This window comes from Ovis canadensis, chromosome 15 (assembly GCF_042477335.2).
Source record: "Ovis canadensis isolate MfBH-ARS-UI-01 breed Bighorn chromosome 15, ARS-UI_OviCan_v2, whole genome shotgun sequence".
Lineage (NCBI taxonomy): Eukaryota > Metazoa > Chordata > Mammalia > Artiodactyla > Bovidae > Ovis > Ovis canadensis.
In genome coordinates, this window is record NC_091259.1 from 8,158,679 (window position 1) to 8,173,944 (window position 15,266).

General features: G+C 37.8%; 1 pseudogene; it reads left to right on the forward strand.

The window, feature by feature from the left end:
- Positions 1-11,978: 11,978 nt before the first annotated feature.
- LOC138421037 (olfactory receptor 8U3-like) lies at positions 11,979-12,648 on the forward strand (annotated as a pseudogene).
- The last annotated feature ends 2,618 nt before the right edge of the window (positions 12,649-15,266 follow it).

A 15,266-nucleotide genomic window follows, 5' to 3' on the forward strand; every position in this document is an offset into this window, starting at 1 on the left:
GTTCCTGACACAGCTGGGGACTTAATAAATTATTGTTAAGCAATAAATGAATTTCTCAAAAAGTTTTGGCAGTTTGACTCCCAAAAATACCAATCTCATTATTTTCAGAGGGTGTTTCCTCTTTTATGTTAATTTAGTTAATTATTCAGTCAGTTCAGTTCAGTTCAGTCCCTCAGTTGTGTCTGACTCTTTGCAACCCCATGAATTGCAGCACGCCAGGCCTCCCTGTCCGTCACTAACTCCTGAAGTACACCCAAACTCGTGTCCATTGAGTCGGTGATGCCATCCAGCCATCTCATCCTCTGTTGTCCCCTTCTCCTCCTGCCCTCAATCCTCCCAGCATCAGGGTCTTTTCCAAGAGTCAACTCTTCACATGAGGTGGCCAAATCATTGGAGTTTCAGCCTTAGCATCAGTCCTTCCAATGAACACCCAGGACTGATTTTCTTTAGGATGGACTAGTTGGATCTCCTTGCAGTCCATGGGACTCTTAAGAGTCTTCTCCAACACCACAGTTCAAAAGCCTCAATTCTTTGATGCTCAGCTTTTTTCACAGTCCATCTATCGTATCCATAATTTTACTAATGATTAACATGCAATTCACTGAAGGTTTAATGCTTCCCTGGTGGCTCAGTGATAAAGAATTTGCCTGCCAATGAAGGAGACACGAGTTCAACTCCTGGGTCAGGAAGACCTTCTGTGGAAGGAAATAGCAACCCACTCCATATTCCTATCTGGAAAATCCCATGAACACAGGAGCCTAGTGGGTTATAGTTCTTGGGGTTGCAAAAGAGTTGGAAATGACATAGCAACTAAACAACAACAATGATTTAATAGGCATAAAAGAGAAAATATCATTCTTAAAAAATGAGCTTGGCAAGTGAAAACTATATATATAATTATTAATATTAATGCAGATAAATGTAAACACAACTCTGTTGAGAATCTTTATTGAGTCTCCAGTTTGTGTCAACAAACACATACAAAGAGGCTAATAAGGGACCAAAACTTCTTCCCATATGATAAATAACAGAGAAGACAAAGGAACAAACCAACTAAAAGTTTGGTATAATGATGAATGATATTGGGGGAAAAAAAGTAAGTTAAGGAAGAGAAGCAGTGTACTAGTAATAAATGCTGATGTGGCATTTATAATAGTACAGACATGATTCCAGACCTTTTACACAATTTACATCCTTTATATTTGCATAGTTTACACATATATTTAATCCTCAAAGTCACACCAGAAGCAGTTACTATGTCCATTTTTGTTTCAAAGATGTTGAAAACAAAACACAGGGTGTTATGTGAATAAGTATTGTTATGGCTCATACCAACAAAGCCAGAATTTGGGCCTAGATAATCTAACTCTAGTGAAAGAGGAGAATTTTTCTAGAAAAAAATTCATATATTACTGCATACACACACACACACACACACACATATATATATACATATATATATATATATATATAATCTAGAAAAATGGTGCTGATTAACTTATCTGCAGGACAGGAATAGAGACACAGACATAGAGAAGGGACTTGTGGACACAGGAGGAGAAGGAGTTGTTGATCAGCCCCTAAGCATGTCCGGCTCTTTTCAAACCCATGGACTGCAGCATGTCAGGCTTCCCTGTCTTTCACCATCTCTTGGAGTTTTCTCAAACTCATGTCCATTGAGTCAGTAATGCCGCCAGCCATCTCATCCTCTGTCACCCCTTTCTCTTCCTGCCCTCAATCTTTCCCAGCATCAGGGTCTTTTCCAATGAGTCAGTTCTTCATATCAGGGGGCCAAATCATTGGAGCTTCTTCCTTAGTCCTTCCAATGAATACTCAGTATTGATTTCCTTTAGGATTGGCCAGTTTGATGTTCTTGCAGTCAAAGGGACTCTCAAGAGTCTTCTGCAGCCACCAAATTTGAAGGAATCAATTCTTCAGCACTCAGCCTTCTTTATGGTTCAACTGTCACATCCTTACATGACTACTGAAAAAAAAAATCATAACTTTGATTATACGGACCTTTGTCAGCAGAGTAACATCTCTGATTTTTAAGAAGTTGTCTAGATTTATTCTTTTCTTCCAAGGAGTAAATATAGTTTAATTTTGTGGCTGCAGTCACAGTCTGCAGAAATTTTCGTGCCCAAGAAAATAAAATCTAGCACTGTTTCCACTTTTTCCCCATCTGTTCGCCATGAAGTGATGGGATTGGATGCCATGACCTTAGTTTTTTGAATGTTGAGTATTAAGCCAGCTTTTTCATTCTCCTCTTTCACCTTCATCAGAATGTTCTTTAGTTTCTCTTTGCTTTCTGCCATTAGAACAGTGTCATCTGCATATCTGAGAGATTGGGGCACATTGAGAGTATAGCATTGACATGCATATAACACCACGTGTATAATAGATAGCCGGTGGAAAATTGCTGTAGAGGACAAGGAGCTCATTTGGTGTTCTGTGATGACTTAGACGGATGGAACGGAGTGGGGAACTGGGAGGGAAACTCAAGAGAAGGAGATACATGTCTACCTAAAGCTGATTCACATTTTCTATAGCAGAAATCGACAAAACATTGCAAAGCAATTATATTCCAATTCAAAATAAATTTGAAAAAAAAACATAAAAAAGAATCTGATTTCTATACTAGGTGAAATGGGCAACTATCAGAGGATTCTGTGCCAGGGAATGAGATAACCTAATTTACTCTTTAAACAAATTACTCTGCTTTACAACCAACTGAAGAGAGAAAGGATGGAAACAGGGAACCTAGCTGGAAGGATGATGGATAAAAACATGGAATAGCATTCTAGCTGGCAAAATAAGTTGGATGCCAGATAAGTTGGAAGAAAGTGCCAATCTGAATTCCTTCAGGTCAAGAGTGACTCGAGATATTTGCCTAGAGCAACCACAGGATTCAGAGGAGTTTGAGAGGAACAGACTTGAGAAAAGAAAGGGAATGGTATTACAAACTCAGTTTTGGACGCTAAATCTAAGATGTTTAGTGCACTACCAAGTAAAGACATCAATCTGATATTGAATATGAGAGTTAAAATTCAGAATGTGCTAAGGTGAAGAGTGACATTGGGAACAATTTGCATACGGACTCTGTTAAATGGATTAAGACTGAATGAAATTAACAAGTAAAGGAAAATGTGTAGATATAATCAGATGAAATTGACAAGGACTTGAACTTGTGTCTGTCCAACATTTAGAGGTCAAGGCAATGAAGTGAAACCAGCAACAAAACTGAGGATTAACATTTAGGAAGAAATTCAGGGGGGCATGAAAATTGAAATGTGAGAAAACTCATCATGAAAGGAAAAACTTTGGCAAATATGGTGGTAGATTAAATAGCATGATCTTGTTAAGTGGACTTTATATTGAATAGTGGGAATAAAAGGATGACTGGAATGATTTAATGAGGAGTGGGAGGATATACATTGGAGGCCTCATACAAACACAAACAATTTTGCAAAAAACAGTGCTGCAAAAAAAGATAATTTTTCAGTAAAGTAAGTACAAGGCTATGTTTTTTTTTTTTTTTCTAGTAGTCATGTACAGATGAAATGGTCGGACTATAAAGAAACTGAACATCAAATAATTTATTATTTCAAATTGTAATGCTGGAGAAGATTCTTGAGAGTCCTTGGACTGCAAGAGGATCAAACCAGTTAATCCTAAAGGAAATTAACCCTGAATATTCATTGGAAGAACTGATGCTGCAATACTTTGGCCACCTGATGTGAAGAGCCAACTCATTGGAAAAGACCTTGATGCTGAGAAAGTTTGAGAGCAGGAGAAGGAGGTGACAGAGGATGAGATTGTTGGATGGCATCACTGACTGAATGTTCATGAGCTTGAGCAAAATCTCGGAGATAGTGAAGGACAGAGAAGACTGGCATGCTACTAACCATGGGATTGAAAAGAGTTGGACACAACTTAGTGAGTGAACTACGACAGCAAAAAATGTTAAAGTAGACTTGTTGTCTTACTCAAAATTTCTATTTTTCAGTATTTAATCTTAAAAATGTTGGATCATTTTAGACCAATCTTGAGTAAGATAATTTATTATATGATTAGTATTTTCTAATTTGTTGTTTAGTCACTATGTCATGTCCGACTCTTTTTGTCACAAGTCATGTCCATGGACTGTAGTCAGCTAGCAACCTCTGTCCATGGAATTTTCCAGGCAAGAATACCGGAGTGGGTTGCCATTACCTTCTCCAGTGGATATTCATGCCATTTCCTTCTCCTTGGGATCTATCCCAGGGATAGAACTCGTGTCTCCTGTATTAGCAGGTGGAATATTTACTACTGAGCCACCAGAGAAGCATTTTACTAATTAGAAAAAGTGACAAAATATTGAAATTGGATATGTTACATAGTATTAAAAACATATTTTGGAAATAATTTTACGTAGTATATTAAATCCTGATATTGTAGTAACAGTATTGTTAGTCACTGGTGTCCAACTCTTTGCAACTCTGTGAATTATAGTCTGCCAGGTTACTCTGCCCATGGGATTCTCCAAGCAAGAATACTAGAATGGGTTGCTATTCCTTTCTCCATGGGATCTTTCCGACTCAGGGATTGAACCCAGTCTTCTGCATTACAGGCAGATTCTTTACCATCTGAGCCACCAGGGAAGCCCAGAATCTTTATATATCATTAGGCTTTTATATTTGTGGACCCTGAATTTGGCAATTCATCCAGGAGCCATGGTTGGTGAGTCCACTGATGCAGAACCTCTGAATTGGAGGAACAATTCTGCTTTGCTATGCTGTTTGGTGTAAGGGAATTCATCACCCCTGCATTTGGTGGGGAGGGAAGAGAGGTGTCCTAGAACCATCCCCCCTGCCAGATATTGATGAATTACTGACTTGTTGGGGAAAAAGGCGGGGGTGGGGGACAGTATAAGTAGTAAATCGTCATATACTCTAAGAGCATATTTTAATAAACTTAATAAAATATGAAGGAAAATGAATTGTCTTCAAATTTAAAGAGTAGTTACCTGTAGCGGATGATTTATACTGTATATTTTTCATATTTTCCTGTATATCAAATTGTATTATGACTCCTGAGTAATGTAGGATTAGGGACATAAACTCCACTGGTTGTAGAATTTGCCTTAACTTTGCATTAAATATGCAGTTCTTCATCTGAAGAGTCAACCAACTTTGGATCGAGTAAGACTGCAGTAGTATTTATTGAAAAGAAAATGGCATATGAGTGGATCCATGCAGTTCAAACCCGTGTTGTTCAGGTGTCAGTTCAGTTCAGTTCAGTCACTCAGTCGTGTCTGGCTCTTTGTGATCCCATGAATCGCAGCATGCCAGGCCTCCCTGTCCATCACCAACTCCCAGAGTACACAAACTCATGTCCATCAAGTTGGTGATGCCATCCAGCCATCTCATCTTCTGTTGTCTCTTTCTCCTCCTGCCCCCAATCCCTCTCAGCATCAAAGTCTTTTCTTTTTTTAATTCATTTTTTTAATTTTTACTTTATTTTACTTTACAATACTGTATTCGTTTTGCCATACATTGACATGAATCTGCCACGGGTTTACATGAGTTCCCAAACATGAAACCCCCTCCCACCTTCTACCCCATATCATCTCTCTGGATCATCCCCGTGCACCAGCACGAAGCATCCTGTATCCTGCATCGAACATAGACTGAGTCAACTCTTTGCATGAGGTGGCCAAAGTATTGGAGTTTCAGCTTTAGCATTAGTCCTTCCAAAGAACACCCAGGACTGATCTCTTTAGAATGGACTGGTTGGATCTCCTTGCAGTCCAAGGGACTCTCAAGAGTCTTCTCCAACACCACAGTTCAAAAGCATCAATTCTTCAGCGTTCAGCTTTCTTCACAGGCCAGCTTTTACATCCATACATGACCACTGGGAAAACCATAGCCTTGAAGAGATGGACCTTTGTTGGAAAGTAATGTCTCTGCTTTTCAATACGCTATCTAGGTTGATCATAACTTTCCTTCCAAGGAGTAAGCTTTTTATTTTTTTTTTTAATTTCATGGCTGCAGTCACCATCTGCAGTGATTTTTGAGACCCCCAAAATAAAGTCTGACACTGTTTCCACTGTTTCCCCATCTATTTCCCATGAAGTGATGGGACTGGATGCCATGATCTTCACTTTCTAAATCTTGAGCTTTAAGCCAACTTTTTCACTCTCCTCTTTCACTTTCATTAAAGGGCTTTTGAGTTCCTCTTCACTTTCTGCCATAAGGGTGGTGTCATCTGCATAACTGAGGTTATTGATATTTCTCCCAGCAATCTTGATTCCAGCTTGTGTTTCTTCCAGTCCAGTGTTTCTCATGATGTACTCTGCATATAAGTCAAATAAGCAGGGTGACAATATACAACCTTGACGTACTCCTTTTCCTATTTGGAACCAGTCTGTTGTTCCATGTTCAGTTTTAACTGTTTCTTCCTCACCTACATATAGGTTTCTCAAAAGGCAGGTCAGGTGCTCTGGTATTCCCACCTCTTTCAGAATTTCCCACAGTTTATTGTGATCCACGTAGTCAAAGTCTTTGGCATAGTCAATAAAGCAGAAATAGATGTGTTTTTTATGGAACTCTCTTGCTTTTTTGATGATCCAGCAGACGTTGGCAATTTGGAATCTGCTTTCTCTGCATTTTCTAAAACCAGCTAAACATCTGGAAGTTCACAGTTCATGTATTGCTGAAGACTGGTTTGGAGAATTTTGAGCATTACTTTACTAGCATTCAGGTGTCAACTATGCTTTATTTATGTTCCACACAATTATCTTTCTGTAAAGTAAAGCATATATAAAAATGCCCTATGCCTATCAAGTTTTCTAACACTCTAAACTCATGGATTTCATTGAGTTATTTTAGTAAATGAGGTGATATTTTACTAAAGTCTTGTTAATTATAAATTGGAGAAGGCAATGGCACCCCACTCCAGTACTGTTGCCTGGAAAATTCCGTGGATGGAGGAGCCTGGTAAGCTGCAGTTCACGGAGTCGCTAAGTCGGACATGACTGAACGACTTCACTTTCACCTTTCACTTTCATGCATTGGAGAAGGAAATGGCAACCCATTCCAGTGTTCTTCCTTGGAGGATCCTAGGGACAGGGGAACCTGGTGGGCTGCCATCTATGGGCGTCACACAGAGTCAGACACAACTGAAGTGACTTAGCAACTTAGCAAATTATAAATTAATATGAAAGGGATGGATTATTTAATTAATAATATTAAGGAAAAACAATAGCTTAGATTATTGCTGCAGGTCACACAAAAAATTAATGCTATGTAATTTTTAAAGTTGAACTTTAATGATATATGATGTAGACAGCGGGTATTTATTGTTCTTAGGTCTACATGTAGCAAAGAATAAAGAACATAACTTATGATTTACAACATCTAGGTGAAAAACACAGTTAGTAAATATAAAGCAAATAATTTGAATCAGAATCCTTTCAACTAGGAAGGTCACAGGGAATGGAAGAGACAGATGTAAACAAGTGATGACAATGCATTGGAAACAGTTGGGGTTTTTAAATAGTTTACCACTTTTTTTTTTTTTTTTTTTTGCTTTTGCTTGTTTTGTTTCAAGCAACTGAATTGGACATGCACAATCAAGGATAACCATTTCAGTATGCTTGCCTTTAGAACTGCATAAACAGTATGGAAAGGCAAACGGATAGGACACTGAAAGATTAACTCCCAGGTTAGAAGGTGCTCAATATGCTACTGGAGATTGGTAGAGAAATAACTCCAGAAAGAATGAAAATATGTAGCCAAAGCAAAACAACACCCAATTGTGTATATAACTGGTGATGGAACTAAAGTCCAATTCTGTAGAAAGCAATATTGCATAGGAACCTGGAATGTTAGGTCCATGATTTAAGGCAAATTGGAAGTGGTCAAACAGGAGATAGCAAGAGTGAACATCAACATTTTAGGAATCAGTGAACTAAAATGGACTGGATGGGTAAATTTAACTCAGATGACCGTTATATCTACTACTGTGGGCAAAAATCCCCTAGAAGAAATGGAGTAGGCATCATACTCCACAAGAGTCCAAAATGCAGTATTTGGTGCAATCTCAAAAAATGACAGAATGATCTCTGTTTGTTTCCAAGGCAAATAATTCAATATCACACACACACACACACACACACACACACCCCAAAACAAAAACAAAAACAAAAAAACAAGTCTATGCCCCAACCAGTCATGCTGAAGAAGCTGAAGTTGAATGGCTCTATGAAGGCTTAAAGTTCAACATTCAGAAAACTAAGATCATGGCATCTGGTCCCATTACTTCATGGAAATAGATGGGAAAATAGTGGATGACATTATTTTCCTGGGCTCAAAAATCACTGAAGATGGTGACTGCAGCTATGAAATTAAAAGATGCTTACTCCCTAGAAGGAAAGCTATGACCAACGTAGACAGCATTTTTAAAAGTAGAGACCATTCCTTAAAAAATTGCAAATAGAACTACCTTATGACCCAGCAATCCCACTTCTGGGCATACACACCGATGAAACCAGAATTGAAAGAGACACATGTACCCCAATGTTCATCGCAGCACTGTTTATAATAGCCAGGACATGGAAACAACCTAGATGTCCATCAGCAGATGAATGGATAAGAAAGCTGTGGTACATATACACAATGGAGTATTACTCAGCCGTAAAAAAGAATTCATTTGAATCAGTTCTGATGAGATGGATGAAACTGGAGCCGATTATACAGAGTGAAGTAAGCCAGAAAGAAAAACACCAATACAGTATACTAACACATATATATGGAATTTAGGAAGATGGCAATGATGACCCTGTATGCAAGACAGGGAAAGAGACACAGATGTGTATAACGGACTTTTGGACTCAGAGGGAGAGGGAGAGGGTGGGATGATTTGGGAGAATGCCATTCTAACATGTATACTATCATGTGAATTGAATCGCCAGTCTATGTCTGACGCAGGATGCAGCATGCTTGGGGCTGGTGCATGGGGATGACCCAGAAAGATGTTATGGGGAGGGAGGTGGGAGGGGGGGTTCATGTTTGGGAATGCATGTAAGAATTAAAGATTTTAAAATTTTAAAAATAAAAAAACTTAAAATTAAAAAAAATAAAAAAAAATAAATAAAAGTAGAGACCTTTGTCAACAAAGGTCAGTCTAGTCAAGGCTATGTTTTTTCGAGTGATCATGTATGAATGTGAGAGTTTGACTGTGAAAAAGCTAAGCACTGAAGAATCAATGTTTTTGAACTATGGTGTTGGAGAAGACTCTTGAGTCCCTTGGATTGCAAGGTGATCAAACCAATCCATCCTAAAGGAGATCAGTCCTGGGTGTTCATTGGAAGGACTGAAACAAACTCCAAATGCTTTGGCCACCTGATGTGAATAACTACCTCATTTGAAAATACCATGATGCTGAGAAAGATTGGGGGCAGGAGTAGAACGCGATGACAGAGGATGAGATGGTTGGATGGTGTCACCGACTCAACGGACTTGGCTTTGGGTGGACCCCAAGAGTTGTTGATGGACAGGGAGGCCTGGTGTGCTGCAGTTCATGGGGTCACAAAGAGCCGGACACCACTGAGTGACTAAACTGAACTGATAAAGACCTACAAGAACTTCTAGAACTAGCACCCAAAAAAGATGTTCTTTTCATTATAGAAGACTGGAATGCAAAAGTAGGAAGTCAACACAATGGAGTATTACTCAGCCATTAAAAAGAATACATTTGAATCAGTTCTAATGAGATGGATGAAACTGGAGCCGATTATACAGAAGGAAGTAAACCAGAAAGAAAAACACCAGTATAGTATACTAACACATATATATGGAATTTAGAAAGATGGTAATGATAACCCTGTATGTGAGACAGCAAAAGAGACACAGATGTATAGAACGGACTTTTGGACTCTGAGGGAGAGGGAGAGGGTGGGATGATTTGGGAGAATGGCACTGAAACATTTATACTATCATGTAAGAAAGGAATCACCAGTCTAGGTTTGATGCAGGATACAGGATGCTTGAGGCTGGTGCACGGGATGATCCAGAGAGATGATATGGGGTGAGAGGTGGGAGGGTGGGTTCAGGATTGGGAACTCATGTACACCCATGGAGGATTCATGTCAATATATGGCAAAATCAATACAATATTGTAAAGTAAAATAAAGTAAAAGTAAAAATTAAAAAAAAAGTAGGAAGTCAAGAGATACCTGGAGTAGCCGGTAAATTTGGCCTTGGACTACAGAATGAAGCTGGGCAAAGGCTAATAGTGTTTTGCCAAGAGAACACACTGGTCATAGCAAACACCCTCTTCCAACTACACAAGAGAAGACTCTACACAAGGACATCACCAGATGGTCAATACCAAAAATCAGATTGATTATATTCTTTGTAGTGGAAGATGGAGAAGCTCTATACAGTCAGCAAAAGAAAAAAAATAAATAAAAAGACTGGGAGCTGAATGAGGCTTAGATCGTGAACTCCTTATTGGCAAATTCAAACTTAAATAGAAGAAAGTAGGGAACCACCAGACCATTCAGGTATGACCTAAGTCAAATCCCTTACAATTATGCAGCGGAAGTGACAAATAGATTCAAGGGATTAGATCTGATAGAGAGAGTGCCTGAAGAACTGTCGGCAGAGGTTCATAACATTGTACAGGAGGCAGTGAACAAGACAACCCACAAAAAACGCAATGCTAAAGAGCAAAATGGCTGTCTGAGGAGGCCATACAAAGAGCTGAGAAAAGAAAAGAAGAGAGGCTAAAGGCAAAGGAGAAATGGAAAGATACATGGCTTTGAATGCAGAGTTCCCAAAGAATAGCAAGAAGAGATAAGAAAGACTTCCTCAGTGATCAGTGCAAAGAAATAGAGGAAAAGATTAGAATGGGAAAGACTAGAGCTCTCTTCAAAAAATTAGAGATGCCAAGGGAATGTTTCATGCAAAGATGGGCTCAATAAAGGACAGAAATGATATGGACCTGACAGAAGCAGAAGATACTAAGAAGAGGAGGCAAGAATACACAGAAGCACTATACCAAAAAAAAAAAAAAATGCTGTTCAAAATCATGGCATGATCACTCACCTAGAGCCAGACATCCTGGAAAGCAAAGTCAAGTGGGCCATAGAAAGTATCACTAAGAACAGAGCTAATGAAAGTGATGGAATCCCAGTTGATCTATTTCAAATCCTAAAAGATGGTGCTGTGAGAGTGCTGCAGTCAATATGCCAGAAAATTTGGAAAAGTCAGCAGTGGCCACAGGACTGGAAAAGGCCAGTTTTCATTCCAGTCCCAAGGAACACGTGCACAACCGTGGCAGATTCATGTTGATGTATGGCAAAACCAATAAACTATTGTAAAGTAAAATAAAGTTAAAGAAAGAAAGAAAGAAAGAAAGAAAGAAAGAAAGAAAGAAAGAAAGAAAGAAAGAAAGAAAGAAAGAAAGAAAGAAAGAAAGAAAGAAAGAAAGGCAATGTCAAAGAATGCTCAAACTACCGCACAATTGTACTCATCTCACACGCTAGTAAAGTAATGATCAAAATTGTCCTAGCAAGGTTTCAAATGTTTGTAAACTGTGAACTTCTAGATGTTCAAACTGGATTTAGAAACAGCAGAGGAACCTGAGATCAAACTGCCAACATCCATTGGATCATGGAAAAAGCAAGAGAGTTACAGAAATATGTGTACTTCTGTTTTGCTGACTATGCCAATGCCTATGACTGTGTGGATCACAGCAAACTGGAAACTCTTAAAGAAATGGAACTACCAGACCACCTAAACTGTGTCCTGAGAAATCTGTATGGTGGGAAATATTGACATGATTTCTTTAATCTGGTTGGATCCTCACCTTCACACAGCAATGTACATTTTTTTCTCAGTAATCTGGCTTTGGAGACTTTTGTTACTGCTCATCAATAGCCCCAGCGTTCCTGGAGAGCCTCCTGACCAAGCAAGGTCCATATCTCTCTATGTATGCATGCACAGCTGGGCTTTTCCTTGAACTTCTTGATTTTGGAGACGTTCCTTCTTGCAGTAATGACTTATGACCTCTATGTGGCCATCTGCAGTCCTCTTCTCTACATGGTGATCATGTCCCAAAAGGTGTGCATGCAACTGGTAGCAGGCCCTTAGCTTATACAGCTTTTCTGTTGCTTTCCTCCACACAGTTGTTACTTTTCGATTGATCTACTGTGGCACCAGTGTTATTAATCACTTCTATTGTGATGATGTCCCTTTGCTGGCTCTTGCCTGCTCAGACACCGGCCTCAAAGAGATCTTGATTTTTATCTTAGCTGGATTCAACATGATCAGCTCTTTGACCATGGTCCTTATTTATTACCTATACATTGTGGCTGCAATCCTGAGAATCCAATCTGCAGAAGGGAGGCACAAAGCATTCTCATCCTGTGGTTCTCATCTGAATGTTGTCACTATATTCTACAGGACTCTGATCTTCATGTATTTGCAGCCCAAATCAATCCATTCCCTCGACACAAAGAAAATGGCCTCTGTCTTCTATGCAATAGTCAATCCTATGTTGAATCCCATGATCTACAGCCTGAGGAACCAAGAGGTAAGAAATGACTTGAGGAAAGCCTTTGAAAAATGTTATTTCCTGTCTCTATTAAACATTAAAATGTAGCTTGTAACACTGACTGTCTTGGAACTATGCCTCATGCAGATATGTTGTTTTTATTATCTTTGATAGATTAATTTTATTTTCATCATTTTTATATGAGCAAAATGACTTTGCACATGTGTTCTATTTTTTACAAAATTTATAAATAAGATGAAAGGTTTTTAAAAAGAAAGATAAAAAAGGTTTTTAACAGTCACAGTAGGGTGTATTAAATATGGTAAAAGTATACATCATATTTGAGCAGGGGCACCTCAGATTGAGTGAAAAGCAAGAAGGAAAAATATCTTCTTAAAATTGATATTGTAATTAAGTTCACACGATAAGAAGTGGATGAGGTTATATTAATTGCTTTTGTCCAACTTGAAAGAAAATATATTTTAAAGTGTTTGTGCTTCACAAGAGGGGGATAATAAAACAAAACATAAAGTTTCTAAAAAAATTAAATGAAAATTATAATGCATATTAAAAAAGTTGCTACTATTTGCATATGTGACATTTGATGGTTTTGACCTGGATAGTTTCTATTTAACTGATAATAGGATTTAGCCACTGCTTTCAAAAATGTTTCTATTTTGTACATTGTGGAGACAGAAAAAGGGAAGTGATTAAGTTTTTTGTCCATCCCCACATCATTCCATGCAGTAGCCATTCCTCAACTGTACCCTGTCTGCTAAAAATCATTCCTCTCTGCTTGTGACCCCCACTAGATTCACTGTTGGTTACTTTCTGTAATTCCATTGTTCTCATGTTGTTCAAATTGATATCATTTTTCACCATGCAGATCTGGGAATCAGGGTCAGCTTTTGGAAAGTCATACAATAGTTTCTGAAGAGATTTAATCATTTTCAGGTAAAAATCATCCTAGTGAGTGATAAGATGCAGAGGTGAAGTGCCAAAGATATGTTTACTGAAAGTATTATAAGAGCAAATATATCATTATAGATAAGTGAACTCCTAAGATGCAGTGACTTAATAAAGTAATTTATTCCTTTCTCATGTAGCAGTATGAGTTAAGAGGTTTGGGAAAGGCAATTAGACCTTCAATATGGGGTTTCCATCTTTGTCTAAAAAGTGATCATTTCAGTGGCAACATTTTCAAGTGGGAAGGAAAAGAAAAAAGTCCGTATCTACTGGCTTTAACATAGAGAAGGTGATCTTTAGGTTTCAGGCACCACTTTCTACTGATGGCTCATTGCCAAGACTTGACAACTTTATGTATCCCACTGACAAGGGGAAATGGGAATGGTGGTTAACAGATGGATGACAAATGTTTTACTTATAAAATAAAATATAAAATAGTGGACACTGAGGAATATGTTTGCCATAAGGATCACAGAAAATTTGATCTTAAAGGTTCAAGTTATAATGATCTCTCTCAATATGATTATTTCTTGAGCAGCCTATTGTTTCATACTTGAAACCAACTTGTTAGAAGCAAACTTGGGTGATTTGGAAAAAAAACAAAAAACAAAAACAAAAAAAAACAAAACCTTTGTTAATGTAGTTTCCAATACTAATCAAATGGTACTCTTTCTTCCTGCTCAGAACCTAAAGTTATGAAAAAGAACTCTCCTCCCACCAGCTGCCTTTTCTCAAAACCAATCTGAGGGAATGTGGCTTGTGGGCAATTAGTAAATTAGACTGAATAACAATACTTTCTGTGCTTAAATGAATCCATCTTTCCAGTGATATTATCACAAGTAAATGTTACTTCTCAGAGTCTTTCTACACATGTTCAGTTGTGCACCCCTTTTAATTGGATTAGCCCTTAAACAAGAATAAACTCATTCATGAGAAATTACTTCTGCTTCTGACTTGTTTTATGCTGATATTATTAGCAAGAGTCAACAAAGACAAAAAATGTATTCCACTTATATTAAGAATGAAGGTTAGATTAAGTGGACACCAATCAACACAAGTTGAATAGTTAACTTGTAATCAGATCCCAATGGATACCAGTTTGAGCTGTGCTGATCACATTTTAACACATGTCGAGTGCAATGGCATTCGGTTTTGCAGAGATTCTTATCTGGTTGATCCACTCTAGTTATTAAAGCTTAACTTAAGCAGCTAAATACATACCTAAGAATGTAATGTTACTGACAAGAATTTGAAATCAAACAATAGCTCCATCACAGCAATCAAATGCTACAGGACGTTATTATGATCAAAAGTTAGATTTTAAATGACAAAAAATGCTTATTGCTTAATCTTTTTAAACTATGAGAAGGATATGATAGGCTTATTTGAAATTTTTAACCTATTAAAATTAATAAAGAGAAAAACAACTAGTCAAATCCAAATCAAAGAGTAGAATTAAGGTGAGTCAACAGATTGCTTGAAACACAAATAGTGTTAATTATAGAGCAATATATACTGAGAATTAACTCTATGATTGATTCATGTCACTAGTTGAAGATTCTGAATACATTTTTGTTTTCAAAAGCCCATGCATATATGAATGTTATTGAAAGCTTTTTTGGTAAATGAGGATCCACCAACTTTTATATTCATGAAAAAGTGATGAAGTCTTAATTTTTTCTCATGAAATTATATGTTACTTATAAAACAAGTGAAGAGCAATTGTATATACAAAATATCTTAAGAAATCATATTCAGCT